Source organism: Montipora capricornis, chromosome 2 (genome assembly GCF_036669925.1).
Source record: "Montipora capricornis isolate CH-2021 chromosome 2, ASM3666992v2, whole genome shotgun sequence".
NCBI classification, from domain to species: Eukaryota; Metazoa; Cnidaria; class Anthozoa; order Scleractinia; family Acroporidae; genus Montipora; species Montipora capricornis.
Genome location: NC_090884.1, coordinates 65,808,686 through 65,831,039, shown reverse-complemented (window position 1 = coordinate 65,831,039; position 22,354 = coordinate 65,808,686). Strand labels below are relative to the sequence as shown.

At 39.0% G+C, this 22,354-nt stretch overlaps 1 long non-coding RNA gene across 1 annotated transcript in view; it reads left to right on the top strand.

The window, feature by feature from the left end:
- LOC138031684 (uncharacterized) overlaps nucleotides 1-19,020 on the top strand; it is a 60,438-nt gene extending 41,418 nt beyond the window's left edge. Inside the window, exons 4-5 of the long non-coding RNA XR_011128244.1 lie at nucleotides 16,495-16,565; nucleotides 17,574-19,020. This is a non-coding gene — a long non-coding RNA (uncharacterized lncRNA). The remainder of the gene's footprint in view (nucleotides 1-16,494; nucleotides 16,566-17,573) is intronic.
- The last annotated feature ends 3,334 nt before the right edge of the window (nucleotides 19,021-22,354 follow it).

The following is a 22,354-nucleotide window of genomic DNA, read 5'->3' as shown; positions in this document are numbered from 1 at the left end:
ATACGCATACAAGGGAGAGTCAATTTTAAACTGCAAAATAACAAATAGAATCAAAATGTGCAACCGAAGCAAAAATTCTAATTAGTTGTCACACTGGTCTTTAGATACTTTACCCTTTTTCACATGCTAGATTAAGATTTAAGAACATTGTTTGAATAATTCTTAAAATGAAGACGGCATGAAATCAGGCATAGGTAAAATTATATCTACTAAAGGAAAACGAGAAAACTCGTTGGCAACGTTGGCAAATCCGGTTAGGATCTCGGACGAACGAGGGCAAATCAGGATAATGAGGCGTGAGTAAATGACGAACAGGAATGGCAGTAGTGAAATACTTTTCTACTTGGAGATATCATGTTGCAAAAAAATGTGGATAGTTGCGAAAGAGAAGCTCTTGATGACTTGAAATCTTGACGAGCGGATCGATAAAAAATATGAAAGGTCAAATGTAAACAAGCCAGCTCAAATATGAATTTTTAAATGATTAACCCCATGCTTGAACACATCGTTCGTCTTTTTTCCCTGTTGTTAGCTGATCGAGGAGGAGGAGATTGTAAATCAAATTTTAAAAGCGTGGTCTAAAATTTATTCAGAAAAGAAAGGAACAGCCCTCGAAGGTGTTGAACTGAGGAGGGCTTGAAATATTCACGTTTTCACCATTTGAAAGGTAAGGATGTAGTGAAACGCCTTTACCGCTGTCATTACTCCACTGATACTCCAATAAATGCGTCCAGTATTGTCCTGTTGATAGAAATAAGAGATACATAAACTCTTTAAGCATCTATAAAAATTATGAAAATACGAACAGGACGGATAATTTCGGTTCGATTTCACAAAAAACTCACCTTCGAATCCACCGTTCGCCATGACTCAGCTGGCAAAATGGCGAGAATATGACGGAATCCCGTAGGTACGTCATGTATGGGGAATTATTATGTACCCAATACGTATTATATTATTACATACATATTATGTCACAGAGGTACACAGTGTATTCATATACAACTAACATACCTAGACACAGCTATACACAGCAATACACAGCTATATACAGCTATATAAAGCTATACACAGACATACAGGGCTATACACATTTATACATACCTATACAGGGCTATACGGAGCTATATACTGCTATACAGTACTATACATAGCTATACAGTGCTATACACAGCTATATACAGCTATACATAGCAGTACACAGCTATACAGTGCTATACACAGCTATACAGTGCTATACAGGGCTATACAGAGCTATATACAGCTATACAGTACTATACATAGCTATACAGTGCCATACACAGCTATATACAGCTATACATAGCAGTACACAGCTATACAGTGCTATACACAGCTATACAGTGCTATACAGAACTATACACAGCTATACATAGCTGTACACAGCTATACAGGGCTATACACAGCTATACAGTACTATACACAGCTATACAGTGCTATACACAGCTATACAGTGCTATACAGAACTATACACAGCTATACATAGCTGTACACAGCTATACAGGGCTATACACAGCTATACAGTACTATACACAGCTATACAGTGCTATACACAGCTATACAGTGCTATACAGAACTATACACAGCTATACATAGCTGTACACAGCTATACATTACTATACACAGCTATACAGTGCTATACAGACCTATACACAGCTATACATAGCAGTACACAGCTATACAGTGCTATACACAGCTATACAGTGCTATACAGAACTATACACAGCTATACATAGCTGTACACAGCTATACAGTACTATACACAGCTATACAATGCTATACACAGCTATACAGTGCTATACAGACCGATACACAGTTATACATACCTATACAGGGCTGTACTGACCTATACACAGATATACATACCTATACAAAGCTGTACAGTACTATACACAGCTATACAGTGCTTACAGACCTATACACAGGTATACATACCTATACACAGCTGTACAGTACTATACACAGCTATACACAGCTATACAGTGCTATACAGACCTATACACAGCTATACAGGTATATACAAAGCTATACAGTGCTATACAGACCTATACACAGCTATTCAGTACTATACACAGCTATACAGTGTTATACACAGCTATACAGTGCTATACAGATCTATACACAGGTATACACAGCTATTCACAGCTGTACACAGCTATACACAGCTATACAGTACTATAAACAGCTATACAATGCTATAGAGACCTATACACAGCTATACAGTACTATACACAGCTACACAGTGCTATACAGACCTATACACAACTATACAGAGCTGTACACAGCTATTCAGGTTTATACACAGCTATACAGTACTATACACAGCTATACAGACCAATACACAGCAATACATACCTATACAGGGCTGTACTGATCTATACACAGGTATACATACCTATACAAGGCTGTACAGTACTATACACAGCTATACAGTGCTATACACAGCTATACAGTGCTATACAGACCTATACACAGCTATACATAGCAGAACACAGCTATAGAGGTATATACACAGCTATACAGTACTATACACAGCTATACTGTGCTATACAGACCTAACCACAGCTATACAGTACTATACACAGCTATACATACCTATACATACCTATACATGGCTATACAGACATACACACAGGTATACCTAGCTATACACAGCTACACAGGTCTATACACAGCTATGCAGAGCTGTACAGACCTCTACACAAGTAAACAAAGCTATACACAGCTATACAGCACTGTACACAGCTCTACATACCTATACAGGGCTATTCACAGCTTTACAGGGCTCTGAAGAGCTATACGGACCTATACACAGGTATACATAGCTATACACAGCTATACAGGTTTACACACAGCTGTACAGCACTATACAGAGCTATACATACCTATACAGGGCTATACAGGGCTATACAGGGCTGTACAGACCTATAGATACGTATACATAGCTTTACACAGCTATACAGGTCTATACACAGCTATACGGTGCTTTACACCGCTATACATACATATACAGGGCTATACAGACCTATACACAGGTATACATAGCTACACACAGCTATACAGCGCTATACAGAGCTATACAAACCTATACACAGGTATACATAGCTATACACAGCTATACAGTGCTATACAGAGCTATACATACCTATGCAGGGCTATACAGATCTATACACAAGTATACACAAGCAATACATACCTATACAATGCTATACACAGCTATACAGGTCTATACACAGCTATACAACGCTATACACAGCTATACATACCTATACAGGGGTATACAGACCTACACAGATGTATACATAGCTATACAGCACTATACACAGCTATACATACCTGTACAGGGCTCTACAGAACTTTACGGACCTATACACAGATATGCATAGCTATACACAGCTATACAGGCTTATACACAGCTATACATACCTATACAGGGCTGTACAGACCTATACAGGGCTGTACAGACCTATACAGGGCTATACAGACCTATACAGGCATCACAGGCATATACCAAGGCCAAAACTTTTTGGAGTTGTCTGAGGGCATAGCGGCAATGAATTATCACGCATTAATGAGAAACAATCCTGACAATCCAAAATTTAGAAAATGACATTTTTTGCGCGTACCCTGGAGACGATAAATTGATGGATTTGTTCTTGGAGCAATTTCAGATTACGAAGGACCTATATGAATGTGACATGAACAAACGAGTGGCAAAAGTACTATCTTGTGACCATACCTTTAAAACCAGCAAACACGTTGGTGTTACTCGAGAGGATGATGGTAAATTTGTATGCCAATATCAAAATGTCTTTCTTGGGTTAAATGAGAACGGAGAAGTTTTGACCTGGCGATTCACCAAATCGACTACGGCTTCTGAGATTGAAGATTTACTCAAAGAACTAAAAATAAGATTCGACAGGTTAGGAGTTCCCTTGGAAATGATAATAGTGGACGACTGTTGTCATGTTAGAAATCTATACTGAAACTGAAAATTTTATAGAAGAAGAGAAGAAGATGAATTCTTTGGAATTAGGCTTGACTGCTCAACACATGGATAATTTGATAAGGTATCTTTCTGGTTTTAACCTTGAAGTTGACAAGATCGAAAGAGATGGAAACTGTTTTTTCAGAGCAGTTGCCTCACAGCTCAATAGACACTTGAGGGAATACAGGGAGAATATCGAAGAGCACTGTACTTCCCTTGGATTAGGAATTAATGAAGCCTTGGACACATGCAGACTTAGGGAGCTGTTTGTAAAAGAAGTCTCTGATAACATTGAAGAGTACAGAGACTGGATGACAACTGGAGTTGATGGGTTAGAAGAAGTTCTCAAATTTAGCCAAGACGGATTTTTTGCAAATGAAGTTGGTGATTTATGCGCGAGAGCAACAGCTAAACTTTTGAAAATTCCAATAGTGATTATTACAGCTCTCCCTTCAACACCTACTGTGCCATTCCTACCACACGAGTTCCTTACCACCAAACCTATCTACATTGCATACGATCATTCTGGGCCCGGCCACTATGATGCCACAAAAGGTACTCAATAACTCTTCAATAACCTCAGGTTAAATTAGCAATAGTGAATTCTGATAATGTTACATACCTCCTTACATATCAAGGTTTGAACTGAGAATTTTTCGAGATCCTCCCGATGTCTTCGCACCGTTATTAGGTTGAAGTGTTGTACTAGTACGAAGTTGTTAATGCTCACGTTCATTGAATTGAGCCGGAAATTATTTTATGGATAAAACGATGTTTTCTTAATTTGTGCTAAAACAAATCTGTAAATCGAGGCTATTTCAGGTATAATTAACAACTATTCACCGAAGTGGAAGTGGATAGAAGTGGGTTTATAACGACCCGCAGCAAAGCGGCTTGGTAAATATCCTCTACAAACCACGACACCGAGGCGAATAGTTGTTTTCAGTACACACTAAAACAGTACAATAATACTGCACAAAAAAATCAATTTCTTCCTGCACACGAGCGAGCGAGTGTTTAACTTGCGAGTTGCTCAGAGCCTGAAATGGCAAAGGATATTTGGAATTTGAGTAGCCAATCAAAGGCGCACCTTTAACGCTATCCTCTACTTTAGCATATTCTAATGATTTTCAACTTGTCGAAACCTTGTCGAAAACCATTGTATTAACTTTGACTTGGTTTCATCGTTTCAGAAGTTTCAAGTGAGAACGACTGTGACGAACAAGCAAAGCAAACAAGATGCACTTGCGGCAAAAACAAGAAAAATAAGTCCGTTTCAGAAATTTTCTTTATTTCTGGGAAATGCCCTTGCCACAAAGTGAACCACTCTTGTACCCGCTTGTGTAGATGTTACAACTGCAAAAATAAATGCACTTCCAATGAAGTTGCAATGATAAAAATGAGTGTGAAGAGAGGCTGTAGGTGCGGAGTTGGACAAAAGAGCAAAGGAGCCGGAGAACCACATGCAAGTCAAAAGTCGTGTCAAGACGGTCTCCGCAAGTCGAAGTGTCCATGTGTTGCGGGTGGCATAGGATGCACCGAAGTCTGCAGATGGTTTAATTGTGGCAACATTGTTCAAGCTCGAGCTGACCCAGGAAAAACCCCGAAACGAAAGAAGCGAAATAGGGCGACTGTCTCTCCATACAAGAGGAAAAAGGGGTCGCAGTTCATGATAGGTCAAAATGCGGAGGTGGATCATGGACCCTGGAGAAACATTGAAACGCTTTGTTTGATGGTCTGCCGGGACGTGTTGCTAAGTCAAGGAGTTTCCATAAATTCAAAAAATTTGCATGATTTGTATGATTTTGTGGTTAAGTCTCCTGCTGTTATGGAAATGTCTTTAAAAATAGCTGCGAAGTCTACAGCACAGATTGCGGCTAAAATAGCGCACCTAAGAGGCATTGATTTGTAAAATACACATAACATAGGCTACGCTATCCTGTTCAGAAAAAAATTGGAATTCTTCACTTCTGTTACCTTTTAAATCCGCTCTTTATGCTAAAAGAATATTTTTCAAAAAGATACGCTGATTCATGACTCTAATTCATATTAATCCGCAGATAAATTACTAGAAAATACAGCGTTGTGTCAAAATTGAGTGATTACATAGATTTTGTAGGACTATTCTTGTTCTTTTGTATCTTGGTATTTCATGTTTATGTTGGAAAAGGTATAACTAATCGTATGCGAACCCCGTTCATGTTGGATTGCTTCAGAATAAGTACAACTTGTTGAATGTTCACAGTGCGACGCACCTTTCCGTTGCCACCTAACAAGTTTTTTTACAAATTGTCCGCCAATCAGGATGTGTGAATTTGTTTGACAGTCACGCCTCCTTGCAAAGTTCACACAGTTGTAAGTTGGAACACCGTTGCATGGGTTGTTGAGTTGACGTATTTACATGTAGTTGTCAAATGTGAAAGTTTATTGGGTGGCAACGGTAAGGCGCGTTGCACTGTAATCGACCACAATAGTTTTCGGAAATAATCGTATATCAATGATAGTTCTGCGTTACCTCATTGACTGCATTCTCTCTTCTCTTTTACTTGTTGTAAAGTGCTTTAAAAGAAATAAACAAGTGATAACGGCAATTTGTGTGTACTGCTATTTCGACGAGTTGTATAACCTTGTAAAGCTGGACATCAGACTCTTTATGTGATGTTAACACAATAAGCAGGGATAGTGTAATTTGTTATTGTACATCAAGGAGAATAAAAGCGAGTAATTCAGCAATTTTATATTTTCCTTTAAGACGCAATCTTTGAGAGTCATGTTTGCGAAAAAGCGAAGACTGAAAAAACCAATTTGAACTTTGTACTTAGTGGGAGTGGGAGGGCCGGACGAGAAAATATCTGGCCCGAGGTCATGGCGCGCGAGGTCCGTGCGCCATGACCGAGGGCAAAATATTTTCCTGTCCGGCCCGACCTAAACTCAGTCAATAAGCATTTTATCATATGGGCTCTATACACTATTTATGAGCACTCAGAAGATGAAGTTAGGACAAAATAAAAACAAAAATGTGCACAGAAAATCTATCTATAAATATGTTCTTTGCAGTTGATTTTCTGGCGGTAAATTACTTGAATGTTTAAAAGCAAAGAAATCCTCTAAAATTTGCATCGCACGGAGCAGTATGTGTTCCTAGTAGGGCCGTAGGGCTTTTCCGGCCCTTCTCGCGCTAATGCGTACGGCCCTCATACGGGGATTATCCCAATAGTTTTGCAATGAAAGCGCGCGCGGGGCCGTACGGGCCATATGATGAATTGAAGTTACGAAATACTCAATATCTGTCTTCAGGAGAAGAACTTTTTAGGTATATAAAAACCTAATTTAATATTATACATATTCACCTAACATGACCTTGTTCTTATTGTTGGCGCTGATGACTAAAGGGAGTTTCTCTATGATAATAAGATGGTTTAGTGTACCATACAAACCTCCTAGACTTCATAAGTTGACTTTCATTCAGCTGTGAAAGTTATGCTAGTCTTGAGAAATTGATAAGAGGTTCATTGCGCACATGAAATTCACCCTACGTATGTGATACAACGCTTAAATTGGCGAGACCACTCGCCACCTACGTACGCGTGCTCGTGAGCATCTCTTGTCGGACAAGTCTTCGCATGTTTACAGACACCTGCAGTCATCTAGGGCCTGTCATGACTCTTGTAACACAGAATGTTTCACGATCTTAGATTCTGCCGCCTCAAAATTCCAAATTAAGATCAAAGAGGCATTGCACATTAAGTGGGAAAATCCCATCCTTAATCAGCAGTTGAGGCATTTAGATTTGTCTCTTTCTTTTTAATTACGTTGTTCTTTTGTCTTTTATTTTATTGCTATGTGTGCTATTTTTGTTTTCTGCGCATTTCACACTTCATATTTAAATTGTACGCAAGTTCTGACATGTAATTTTGCAACATACCTTAACATAAATTCAAATGTACAACCGTTGAAAAGCTCATTTGCAACTGAAGATGACATGAGTATGTCGAAACATGTTTTGTAAATTGAAAACGATCGTTTCTTTTTTGAGAACCCTTAAATTGCGCTGCTTAGCGGCGTACAGCTGTGTTTCGCTCTGTATAGCTCTGTATATCTGTGTAAAGCTGTGTATAGCCCAGTATAGCCCTGTAGAGCTGTGTCTAGCCCTGTATATCTGTGCATAGCTGTTTATAGCCCTGTACATAGCTGAGTATAGCCCTTTACAGCTGTGTACAGCCCTGTTTTACTGTGTATAGCTCTCTATAGCTGTTTATAGCCCTGTATAACTGTGTATAGCTCTGCATATCTGTGTATAGCCCTGTATAGCTGTGAATAGGTCTGTATAGCTCTGTATAGCTGTGTATAACCCTGTGTAGCTGTGTATTGCCCTGTATAGCTGTGTATCGCTCTGTATAACTGTGTTTAGTTATGTACACTTGTGTATAGTTGTGTATAGCACAGTATAGCATTGTATAGCTATGTATAGTCCTGTATATCTGTGTATAGGTATGTATACCTGTGTATAGGTCTGTATAGCTCTGTATAGCCCTGTATAGGTATGTATAGCTGTGTATAGCTGTGTATAGCTATGTATAGCTGTGTATAGCTGTGTATAGCTATGTATAGCTGTGTATAGCTCTGTTTAGCCCAGTATAGCGCTGTATAGCTGTGTATAGTTGTGTATAGCACAGTATAGCATTGTATAGCTATGTATAGTCCTGTATATCTGTGTATAGGTATGTATACCTGTGTATAGGTCTGTTTATTCCTTTATAGGTATGTATAGCACTGTATAGCGCTGTATAGCTGTGTATAGCTGTGTATAGACCTGTATACCTGTGTATAGCTATGTATACCTTTGTATAGGTCTGTATAGCTCTGCATAGCCCTGTATAGGTATGTATCGCTGTGTATAGCGCTGTATAGCTGAGTATACATCTGTGTAGCTGTGTATAGCTATGTATACCTTTGTATAGATCTGTATAGCTCTGTAAAGCACTGTAGAGCTGCGTATAGACCTGTATAGCTGTGAATAGCGATTATGTATACCTGTGTATAGGTCTGTGTAGCTCTGCATAGCCCAGTATAGCGCTCTATAGCTGTGTATAGACCTGTATATCTGTGTATAGGTATGTATACCTGTGTATAGCTCTCTATAGCTGTTTATAGCCCTGTATAACTGTGTATAGCTCTGCATATCTGTGTATAGCCCTGTATAGCTGTGAATAGGTCTGTATAGCTCTGTATAGCTGTGTATAACCCTGTGTAGCTGTGTATTGCCCTGTATAGCTGTGTATCGCTCTGTATAACTGTGTTTAGTTATGTACACTTGTGTATCGTTGTGTATAGCACAGTATAGCGTTGTATAGCTATGTATAGTCCTGTATAACTGTGTATAGGTATGTATACCTGTGTATAGGTCTGTATAGCTCTGTATAGCCCTGTATAGGTATGTATAGCTGTGTATAGCTGTGTATAGCTATGTATAGCTGTGTATAGCTCTGTTTAGCCCAGTATAGCGCTGTATAGCTGTGTATAGCTCTGTATACCTGTGTATAGGTTTGTATAGCTCTGCATAGCCCAGTATAGCGCTGTATAGCTGTGTATAGACCTGTATATCTGTGTATAGGTATGTATACCTGTGTATAGGTCTGTATAGCCCTTTATAGGTATGTATAACACTGTATAGCGCTGTATAGCTGTGTATAGACCCGTTTATCTGTGTATAGGTATGTATACCTGTGTATAGGTCTGTATAGCCCTTTATAGGTATGTATAACGCTGTATAGCTGTGTATAGACCTGTATACCTGTGTATAGCTATGTATACCTTTGTATAGGTCTGTATAGCTCTGTATAGCCCTGTATAGCCCTGTATAGCTGTGTATAGCGCTGTAGAGCTGTGTATAGACCTGTACAGCTGTGAATAGCCTTGTATACCTGTGTACAGGTTTTTATAGCTCTGTATAGCCCAGTATAGCGCTGTATAGCTGTGTATAGACCTGTATAGCTGTATATAGCTATGTATACCTGTGTACAGGTTTTTATAGCTCTGTATAGCCCAGTATAGCGCTGTATAGCTGTGTATAACGCTGTATAGCTGTGTATAGACATTTATAGCTGTGTATAGCTATGTATACCTGTGTATAGGTCTGTATAGCCCTTTGTAGATATGTATAGCTCTGTATAGCACTGTAGAGCTGTGTATAGACCTGTATAGCTCTGTATAGCTATAGCTCTGTATAGCTCTGTATAGCTCTGTATAGGTATGTATAACTGTGTATATACCTTTGTAGCTGTGTATAGGTATGTATACCTGTGTATATGTTTGTATAGCCCTGTATAGGTATGTATAAATGTGTATAGCCCTGTATGTCTGTATAGCTCTGTATAGCTGTGTATAGCCCTTTATAGCTGTGTATAGCTATGTATATATGTGTATAGCCCTTTATAGCTGTGTATAACTCTTTATAGCGGTGTACAGCTGTGTATAGCTGTGTATAGCTGTATATAGCTGTGTATAACCCTTTATAGCTGTGTATAGCTGTGTATAGCTGTGTCTAGGTATGTTAGCTGTGTATGATTACGTTGTGTACCTCCAGGACATAATATGTATGTAATGATATAATATGTATTGGGTACATAATAATTCCCCATACATGACGTACCTACCCGGAATCCACAAGACGACCGCTTGCCAAACGTACTACTTTTTGTATCCCTGTCATAAAGAAACGGACGGATCGTGAATCCTAAAAATTTTAATAGAGAAACGCAAAATCCCTTTTTACTGGGTTGCCTATGGCAAACCAGTCGAGGTCTGCGTTGATTTCGTCGTTTCATTATTTTTTTCCGTGTCGGTAAAAGTCTTGCCTGTCACTCCCCTGCTAAGTGGTGGCTTTGTGCATAGAGCCTTCTGCGCGTATTTTCTTAGGATCGAGAGGGTAGTGGGAAATGCGTAGATTTCTCTGGTGGACACAGTAGAACGATTAACTTAACCGGCAATGGCGTCGAAAGTCATGTAACGCGAATGGCGTTTTAGTGGATCTTTAAACAAAATATACGCTTAAGAAGCTCAATAATGGCAAGTCAATTAGGGTATACAGGCGGTGGAATCTTAAAAGCGACGAGTAATGGACTTCGACAACAATCTATCGCCCGTCGAGCCGAAATCAAAGTGAGCTGTATTTACCTGAAGTACATGGTAATTTGACACGATTGAGTTTCTTACCTTCACGCACGCAATGAAATAGGAAGAGGTTTTCGCCTCTAAGAGCAAATATGTTGTTTGTTTCACTAAATGTTTCGCTGGAAAAGGATTCTGTGGTATTTTCTGCCTTTGTGAATTATAATATGTTGTGTATTGAATTTCCGAGCTTAAGGTTGAAATGTGAGATGGGAGAAGTTTTTTAGTATTGCTTTGTAAGCAGGAAGGGTTCACAGGCCTGTTGGAAGCGCTTAAACTTGTGGTGAAAAGAAGTTTATCAACATGTCAGCCCAGAAGCCAATGTCTCTCACTTCCCATTTATTTTCTTCAATCTTTCTGGGTTCAGTACTTTGCTAGTAACCACATATCTTCTCAGACTATTTACCCAAGACTTCTACCATGGCAATGATAGACAATACCAAAACAATATCGTGCACTGTTAGAGTTACATATTACACAAGGACAGGTCTGTTTCGTCGTACGAACGTGTGAGGACCTGTGAGCCAAAGGGCCTCTTCTGGTATGACTTCTTAATGACCCCCCAACTTGAAAAAAATTGTCTGGAACGGTGTACGTACCACAGGCAACCCAGTGTACCCTCACAGAGGGTCTAGTTGGATTCAAGAATCCAGACTTGGATTTGCATTTGCTTTATCTGTCTACATAAAGTTTTTGTCTGCCGCCAATAACAGCAGAAAGTCAAAAACCCATTCAAATGCCGCGACTGGTCTCAAAATTTTCACGGACCCAAGTAAACACCACTGCGATCTGTAACAGAATTTGCACTGTTCCATGTAAACAGGCGGTCCAGGTACAAAATTCGTCCGGACCCGTGTAAACGAAGACTAACTTTGCATGAAATATGGCTTTCTCGATGTTCAAATGACACTCGACCCGCATGTCAATACATCGAAAAACCGCTGACAAGTGTAATTAATTTCATGAGGGCGGACAATTATTTTTTTGGAGAGGGGGGGGGGGGGGGGGGGATGATCTTTTTTTCAACACAGACAATTTTTTTTATGGCCTAATCACCCTGCAATCAATTTCTATTCTTTTTTTTTTATTACATTAATTTTTTTATTACATGTTTTGACATGTAACTGTAGGTTCTACTCACTGTCACTGAAGTCAACAATGTCAAACTTCTCATCTTTCTTGAAACTGTGGCCATAGATCTATTGTAGTTTATATTTGGAATTATTAGCCATTGGAAACTTGCATTGTGTATTTTTATAACGGTTTATTTCGTATTTAATGAATGACGACTGAAACACAAGATCTAATAGTTTCTTAGTCATGAATTAATCCAGCCAGTGACTTTCAATTCAGTTTTGTTGTGTTGTGACTTTACATTGTTAAATAAACAAGAAAAAAAGTTTAATTACAGAAATCAAATTCAGTTCAGTAATATGTATCATGACTGAAATAAGCTCAATTCTCTCTATTGGTTTGCAAACTAGTTATTTTCCCTTTTTGTCTCTTGCAAACAATTTATTTGGGCTTTTTATTGTTGCAAACACTTTTTTTCAAGATTTTCCATTCCCCCCCACCCCACCCCCTCCAAAAAAATAATGGTCCGTCCCTTAAACCTGCTTAAATTAAGGAGCAGCACTGTATGGCTCAATCCTGAAGCCGTATTGGCAAAACATCCTTTTGATTCACATTAGATGGCATCATCCGTAATTATCGCCTCGTTTTTCGCCTAAATTTCACGGAGATGTCATTGTTTCGTTCACGGTCTCCGTCAATTTGTCTTCAGTAATTTGGCACGAAGGTCATTTGAGTAACTTTCCTTCACGCTGAACACATTTTAGTCTCTGTCCCTGTAATTTCAACTTTATTCGCTGGGGATCTGTTTTGGTTATAAATATGTGCAGGCTTTGCCAACTTACTTTGTTTTCCTTATCTTGCATTCTTTGCAAAAAGCAGATCGTAGGCGTATTTTTCAGCTAACAAATTGAAGCTCCAATCTTTGAGGCTCTTAACTCACTCCGAAAACCGAAAATGAACTATAGCAGCTGTTAGAGGCCCGAGGCTCCTGAGCATCTCTCACAGATCGTTCGGCTTGCTGTGTTCATGACTTTCCTTTTTTTGGGATGTCGAGTGTTCGTAAGGCCCCAGACCATGATGTCTTTTTGGTCATTTTCTCGGAAAGGACAGTGGAAGAAAAATATAAATAGCCATCCAAAAAAAAAAAGTGGACTCCAACAGTCCACTTTCACGTGTGACAACAACATGAGCCTGGCCTATTCAGGGAGGATATTAAAACTTTATTAACACATCTAAATTTATTCGGGAGCAATATGCTTCTCCCACGTATATACTCTATCATTCATAATCTGCTTTCTGAAATCCAGGGCAATTCCTCTTGTCGGCTTGCTCTACTCTACACTTTGCATGTTCATCATCCATCGCTGACGATAGCTTCCAAATTCCGGATCCCTGCGCTTCTTCTTCAAGACCCACAACCAAAGACGGAGCATTTATTACTTGGAATTACTATGAAATATTTTTTCAACATGATATTCGGCAAAAAATTTTCTCCGCTCAGTAAAACAGGAACGAGTCGCACGGTTCACATGAAAGCAAAGAGCTCGCTGCCATCTTTGAATTCAAGATTACGTAACATATTGAGTCAAAATTTGCCGGCTTTCATAACCGGTCTTCCTCTGCTGGTCAGTTTCGCTGGAACTGGAATGTTCATAATGTAACAGAAGTGTGAGGTAAGGTACAAGTCGGCGGATGATAAGTGTTCAGGACCATTTATTTCACAAAGCAAGTACCTATTGAATCAGATCATGAATTTGTTTGCAACTGTGGACTGTGACGTCGATCAAATGAGAGCACTTCGGATAAACTTTCACGAACAACGAGTTCTCCTTTTCCATAACGCACAGCGGCATTCTCATTAGGGAGAACGAAAAAAGAGTTTCCAAGTTTTTTTTGAAGCGCGAAGTATTCTCACACCGAAGAAAAACTGCAAGCAGCAAAATTGGAAAGCCTTTACATGTCGATGCTTCTCGGCTCACCGGATTTATTTCATCTCCAAATATATTACTGACTAAATCTCTTGGTGATATGACTAGGATCGAACTAAGGTGAAAAGAGGCAGTCGAAAAAACATTCCAGGATGTTCAAGGGAAACTGGCCGGCTCTTCTACAGCAACTGTCTCCACACGAAGCGTCGTTAGAAGCAAACCGCCAAAAAAGTTCGGGTACTTGACAGTATGGGCCAGAGAAAGGTGAGCGTTGGGCACTGAAAACCGTGCACATGCATCGGGTCCAAGATCGAAGTATACGTGAAGAGACGTATGATTCGACATATGCTCCTCCAAAAACATTGCCAACGTGAAATACCATGCACTCACTTCAATGGTATATTCATTTTGAGATGTACACTTCACACAGACCCGTGGTAAGAAGAACACATTTAATACACGAGTTGAAAGGTTTTTTTTGTGAGTGCAGAATGGTAAGTGAAGTGAAGCACCCTTACAAAGCGAACTGGTTCGTTCATGTTAGGTTGTTGGTCATGTCAACTGGAACTGCAATTTCATCATCCATTCATGTCCTTCTCGATCACTGGACTATACGTTAACACTTCATTTTAAACTGATTATTACTCAATATTACTCAATAAGATTGGACTGTCTGTGGCGACATTGGAGTTTTCAAATTGTGGCAAAGAGAAAACGGCTGACCCGTGACCTATGACCAGTAATTCTTAGTTAAATTAAGTCATCGAAGCCACAAGAAAGCAGAATTGTCGGTTCTAACACTGCCCATGATCTAAGGCTCAGCATGCTTCAAAAACTGTTTTCACCATAGTAATATCCCGTTCTTTGGTTGCTATATAACATCTTACGTAAGCGAAATTGAACTGAAGTCACTAGACCTGGAGCAGGTTTTTTATTTCGTGTGAAAAAAAGAGTGGAGACCGCTCTTCACCAATCATGATTATTTACTTCTTCCGGTTATGGTGAGCTGAATAGTTAGCAAGAGATATTTTCCTGCGTAACGGGGATATTTTGATGATAAGAAAAGAGAAAAATATTAACTGCAAATTGTCTCAAATAATTATACAACTCGATAAAGTACAGGACCAGTAACACCTGCTGATTTCGTATCTTATCTCTTGCTTGTTACTCAGAAACACCTTTCTCAGAACACTCTCCCAGTTAGAGAATAATAATACACTTTATTTAAAGAGGGTGGCACGGAATCGATAAAGCTAACAATATCCATCTGACAAGAAAACGAATTGTTAATAAAAATAAAACATGGCTTGAGAGCAAATAATGAATCAAATGTTAAACTATAAAATGGTGTAGCTTCCTTTGTACATCAAAAAGATTTTTTCTAAAATTGTTCCTAAAGATTCCAATGATACAGAATTCCTGAGTTCTAGACTTAAGCTGTTCCAAAGTTAACAAGTAGTAACTGCGAATGATCTACCGCCTTCAGTCATACGATTAAATCTTGGACAAATAAAATTAATGTTACTATATCTTGTAGCACGATTGTGTTGCTGACTATTGAGTATTAAAGAGCCTTCAGTGTATAAGGGTACTTCACCCATGATACGTTTGTACGCAGCACAGCATTTAGCTATTTTCGATTCCTCATAAAAAGGAAGCCACTGAAGTCTATTGAACAGCTTGACACTAGACGCCTGATTGTCAGCAACATATCTTCGATGTCGCGAGTTTGTTCGCCTATATGCTTTATAAAGAATTCTAACCATTAAGATTCTGAATGCTAGGAGTGCCTCTATAGGCTGGGAGATCCCTCAATAAACATATATCCACAACTATCAATCCATGGACTGAGGAGATATTAAATTCAATAACACATTATAAACCAGACGTCTGGCTAAAGCAGTAGATTCCTTTGCTTTACTTCTCTATATTTTAACAACTGTTTTACAAAGCTATCTAAAGACACCCTATATTTAGTCTTCAAATGCTTATATCACACTGACAAAATAACTCGGTGACCCGCATTTTTTATTGCTGGAAAGTGATGAGTAAGTGATTAGCAGGCTACGATAAAACTCCTTTGAAAAACTCCTGTGGAACGGATTCAGAGCCACCTTAATTTTTTTTCATTTGGGAAATTAGCTATGAATTTGCTCAAGAAGGGTTTTTTAACTTTGGAGAAAAATCTTAAGCCTTCCTTAAAATCTAAGAGATTCTTAGTTTCGTATACGTTTCATTTTCGACGGCTGAAAGGGCTGACAGGAGGTTGGGATTACTTCTTCATTAAATTCTATTTACTACTTTTTTTATTTTCAGCACTTTGAATATTGAAGCACATATTCAAACTCCCAAAAGAAAGAAGAAGCCTTCAAATCCTCAAACGTTGGGTAAAAATAATAAACTTGTACCATACAGTTCACCCACATAGATCTAGGGACCCTTTTGCGGGAACGAAAATTTATAATCATGATCAGTATTATCAATAATCATTGCCAGCTGCCTGTTGGGATTGCAGTTAATATCATTAGTTTCAAACCACTTGTTAGCTATTAAGACGTGAATCCGTTTGTGAAGCTCATAAAGATTTTTGTCATAGTCATACGTAACTATCATCGGCGTTTGCATGTAATTTGCAGGGAGGTAAACTTGAAAACAAATGATTTGTAAATGTGTTGAACAGTATCGGCCACAGTTCCCTGTAATACATCTCTTAAGCCACCTCCCACTCAGAAAGGATGTAAAGAATTTTGCTAAACAATCCTCTGGGAGTTCATTACTTGCTTTGCATTAAGTTTACCCTAAGGATGTCGCAAAAGTTAAATCCGATGACGGTACAAACTCAGATCCAGTCTTCATCGCGTAAAATAATATTTAGCATGACCTCTGAACGATCTCGTCGCCAACTCGCACGCCTGATGGCGTATGCTCTGTTGACAATGTCAACATAGAGGGTGTTTTTAAATGGATTTCCTATAGCTAAGGTAACTTGCTATGGCCCCGGTTTTTCCATTCAAATGGCAAACTCCACTTACACTTGTACTCCCTGTGAAAATGCAAATACTCTTAGTTTGCCCTCCAAAATTTTGCTTAAGCATAGTTTTTATTTTCTCTTAGGACCATCCTAAGTCCCAAGAGAAACTGAAAACAATGCTTATGCAAATTTGGGAGGGCAAACTAAGACTATTATGGTATTTTTGAAAGCGACCTATGACATTTAAAAATGAAAACAGTCCCCTCCCCCGCTACCCCTCCCCCCCCCCCAACGAAAACCAAAACGAAGCAAAAAAAATATGGCGCCAGTTAGTACGATGCAGATCGAGTAAGCTCGGACTTTTCTTGCATTCACGACAAGTTTCTCAGATATTTTTAACACTCATCTCTGTTTATAATTTCAGGGCCTCTGGTTAATTTCAGAGACACGTCGTGTTGAACTCTGGGATTTGGATGTGAACAAACGAACGAGAGAAAGGTATAAAATGCGACAGTCCTCTTTCCACTGAAATTTGCGCGCTTGGATATCTTATATAGTTCGAAACGGAAAGAGGGAATTATCGAAAGTATAGTGGCAAATCTCTTGTGCAAGCTGTCTGTTGCCTCCTGCGAGCAAAAATTTAAACCAAACATCAAAATAACAAGACGCCTATAAGGGCGACTTGTTACATCCGTGGGATGCACAAACAGTTAACACAAATTGTCCAGTTACAGGGAATTTCAACCACGGGTAAACTTCGGAAAATGTGGAGAGATTACCAGAAAGATAAAAACAAAAAGAGGTTATTTCTTTATATTAATGCTACTAAATTTGCCAGTGGAAACAACGAGGCCGCCTCGTTAGGGGTTATCAGGAATACGGGATATTTAGGTAAAAAAACTTATAGGGATATGGGACATTTGGGGAGGAAATTAACGGGATGCAGGATATTTAAAAAACCGAGCTGGTATTATAGTGATACATGATGCAAACCACAGGAATTAACGGGATACAGGTATTTAGGGAGAAGGGATACTTAGATTCCTCCCTCCCCTAATGGGGCCTCAACAATCAGCACAGCAATACTATGACAATTTACTCTTACTAAAGCCTAGGAATGTTAAGATAAAAAAGTGTAATTTATTTGGAATACTGACTGGAGATCGATCGTTTTCTTTGGTTTGTGTATAAAACAAAATACAGTGTATGTCTTTTTATTTGTTGTTTAAGGCTTTTTACTAATATTCTTTTCACGTTTTTGATTCCTGTACTAGGAGGAATGGATTAATTTTTTGTTGTCAATTGTCATTGACTTGACCTATCACATACCATTAAATTAAATGTTAGGCTAAGTGTCTACTTAACAATTTTTATTCCACAAGAGCGCGTTGGATATGAGAGAGACATTTGAGTATTGTCCCCGCAGAAGACTTCTAATCCTACATTTTTATAAACTTTCTCTTCTTTGCTTGATTTCATTGTTGTTTTTGGTTGTTTAAGGCTTTTTTCCAATCTTCTTTCCCCGTTTTTTGATTCCTGTATTGGGAGGAACGGCGATGGAATCCCCAGGCAGTGCCGTTCCTAAGCGGGTCATGTGAGAGTTCTGGGCCTGATTACCGGCCACTTCTATGTTTTTTTTTGCACGATTTATTATGTTGTTATTTACATAATCGATTACGAATAATTTACAGTAGGGTAGGAGATGAAAGATCCTGGGATTGCAAAATCCCAGTAACCAGGACATTAATCCTTTTTTGAACACTTGATTTATTTTCCCGCTTTTGTGCTTACGGGCTAGCCCGTAATGTAAAATGTCATGGGGGTTGTCTGAGTGAGTGAGTGTAAGATCGCGCGCATGAATCAATAAACTGAGAATTGATGTCCATTTTACAGTTATTCTGTTCGCGGCCTAATTGTTGCCTTTTCCTTTGTTAATTCTCCTTATGAAAAGAGAAATTTTAGAGAATTTACGGCAAGATTTCGACAATCGCATGATAATTTGATCGGCAAACATGTTGGGGATTCTGGTAGGATTTGAGCGGAAAAACAGCCTTTGGAGTCAAAATGCCCATAAAACCTCTCCAATGAGCTTTCATGTTGATATTCCAGTAAGATGTCTGATATTTTCGAATTTTGTACCTTTAAATAATTTTCCGGGGAAAATATTGTGATTTTCATCCAAGCCAAAAAATTTTCGCGAGAAAATCGGGAGGTAAGGTATCATTAACATCGCTCACGCAAGTGAAGCTACCTGATGCTATCAAGTGAAGTGCTCATAATTTGTTTTCTCTCTTTGTACATTACCCGCGATACAGAATTTGACAAACGTATTAAACCTTTAGAATTACCAGTTCTCTTCTTGGGTGAAAAATTTTGCACACCTTACTACCTCTCGCTCGTTATGTCGTTTTTTCTTTATTTTCCCTATAAATGCATCCATTCTTCCTTCGAAATTCACTCAGTTTTTGTAACTGTTACAGTAGCCAGATGCAGCGTTAATCTGAAAAACTTAATTGCAATGCTCTTCGTACGTTCCAAGCACTCATTGTCAATGCTCATTACAAAAACACAGACAATCACAGAGACAATGTTAATGGTGTAACATTCGTTACCCGCAAGCACATGTACCCGATGGACCTATTTTTAGTCGTGGATACGCGAAGCGTATCTGCGACTATCGTTAGGGGTAAGAATATGCAAATTTGTCACTCACTCAGATGTAAGCTAATTGATAAGTCAATGACCAATATTGATTTTATCAAGACATGCCAATTTGTCACTCACTCAGTTGAATTCAAATCGATATAAGCAAAGATCAATATCGATTCTCCGACGTGTCACTTTCCGAAGTAATGCCGCAACGTAATACGTTGAAATATTCTTCGACTTTGATACTCGTTGCAGTCAGCATGTGTTACCGAGCCATTGTTCAGTGGAAGACTTAAGGTGTCACTGTGCTATGTGTGTTAAAAATGAATGCGAAGAGACAGTTGTTCGTTGATCTGCCAATTTCACAGGGCCACTCGTATTAGCAAAGGAGCACTCCGTGAGATTGCCGTGGACAGTGACACTGTGTTCACCTAAAGCAAACTACTGCTCTTTTAGTCTGTTATTATTATTTCATCATTCTGTTGGTTATCTTTAATATGTAGAAGGTATACTTGTAACACATTTAAAGGCTAAAGGTACTAATATGGGGTTAAAATATCTCTGCGATAGCTGTGTTTACATAGTTGAGAAATATCCAGATGTTTTTGCTATCACCTCGTTGTAGTCAGGGGCACCCAACGACCAATTTGTTGTAAAATGTATTATTATACCCCAGTTAATGAAAATAAATGTTATTAAGGCATTTTCAGGTGTTTTTCAGTGTTGCTGGGAAAACATTATCTGTTCCTTTTTCCCAGCAAGACACACGAGAAATTTCCCAGCCAGCTAGATAAAATTGGTTGGTTTCCCAGCCAGCTGATCAAATTTATTTCCCAGCCAGGAATTCCGCGGGCTTTCAAATCCCTCGATCTGAAACGACCGAATAAAAGCGAGAAAACCGGGACAAAACAGGTTTTTTCCACATGCGCAATCACTCTGACCAGCTGTCGTAGGTTTGTGACTACTCTTCGGGAGAGGGAAGGGGTCCTTTTTTTTTTTTTAGTCGTCCTCGGTCTTCAGAGTTTCTACAGCCAGCTCGGGTTGAAATGCTAGAAAAAGTCAGTAATTCCCAGGCAAAACCTCTATCAATAACAAAATTTCCCAGCCAGCTAATCGAAACACCTGTATTTTTGCCAGCCAGCAAGATTCCTCTGGGGAACAGATAATGTGAGGAACAGATTCGTTGGGTGCCCCTGTCTAGCTGAACAGTCAAGCATTCCTTTACGATGAGAATCAAACACGAATTGACCTCTTTAGCTTGCACATTTTTGCATCACGGACCATATGATGTTCTCTAGGGAATTCTCCTTAACACGAGATTTCCATATTTTCGTTCGTAAATGGCTTAACCCAGGTAAAAAAGTTGACTCATTTTTTACGAGCACGAGCATAAGACGACATTTTGAAGAAACTGTTCTCTATATAGTAACGTCAATGGGAAAACAAAACGTACAAGCTGGAGGTCAATTTATTCTTTCCTCGCAAAATGGTTATCCTCTGGTACTTTCATTATGCTTTTAACAACCACGTAAAACGTGTAAAGGAGTCGAAAACACCGGTTGGCGATTGTTTTTCACCTGGTTCTTTTGAATCTATAAAATGCTACTAAATACGACAATGTTTCATGATACGTTCCAGATTTCGTGAAAGGTTGAAAAGTTTTGGAAACAAATCCTTGGTTTTACTTATCGCAAAATGAGGCATTCGTAGCTGTTTACATAGTTGAAAATGACCTGGTGTAGCCTGCCAATGATAGCGCATTCTTTTTAGATAAAAATCAAACACGAATTCAGTCATTGCTTCCTAACGCTTCTTGAAGATCAGAAAGCAACTTATCGCAATCGCAACAGAACTCCCATTTTGTAAGCAATGTATCGACGACTTCTTCACAGTTCTCATTTGATTGATACCTATATTGGGAGGACTGGGGTTGGAATTCCCAAACAGTGCTTTCTAATGGCGGGTGTTGACTAACAATGGCCAAATGAACACACTGGGAGTCTTTTCGCTGTCACCTAGTAAAAAATTTAATCCGAAACCTTTCTAAGAAAGCAATCAAGAAGATGAAATGTTACAAAAGATTAATACAAAAATAACTGCTCCAAGTCTCAAGTCTGTTTGGCGAATTGTTTTTAAGTTATTTGCCGAAAACCCGGGGGGGGGGGGGGGGGTTCTCGATATATCTCTGGGTGGGGAGGTGCGGCGCGGCCCCTCATACCCTGACCCTGTTTAAGACAAATATCGTTGATTTTCCTACCCATTTTAAGACAGAATTCCGATTTTTGATAACCTGTTTAAGACATTTAACCCAGTTTAAGACAAAAATTGATAAATTCGATACCCTGTTCAAGACAAAAATCCCGAAAAACACCCTGGCTGGCCACACGTCCCCATTAAGCTCTTCTAAGGGAGTGCCCCCCCCCCCCTTCCCCGGGCCGAATACACGTCACTCAATTTTACAGCATAAACGTGTTCTTCTACAACTTTTAATGCTTAATTTGTCAAAAATCACAAGGCGAAACCGTTTCAGTTTTGAACCAGACAGCTTTATCAGTT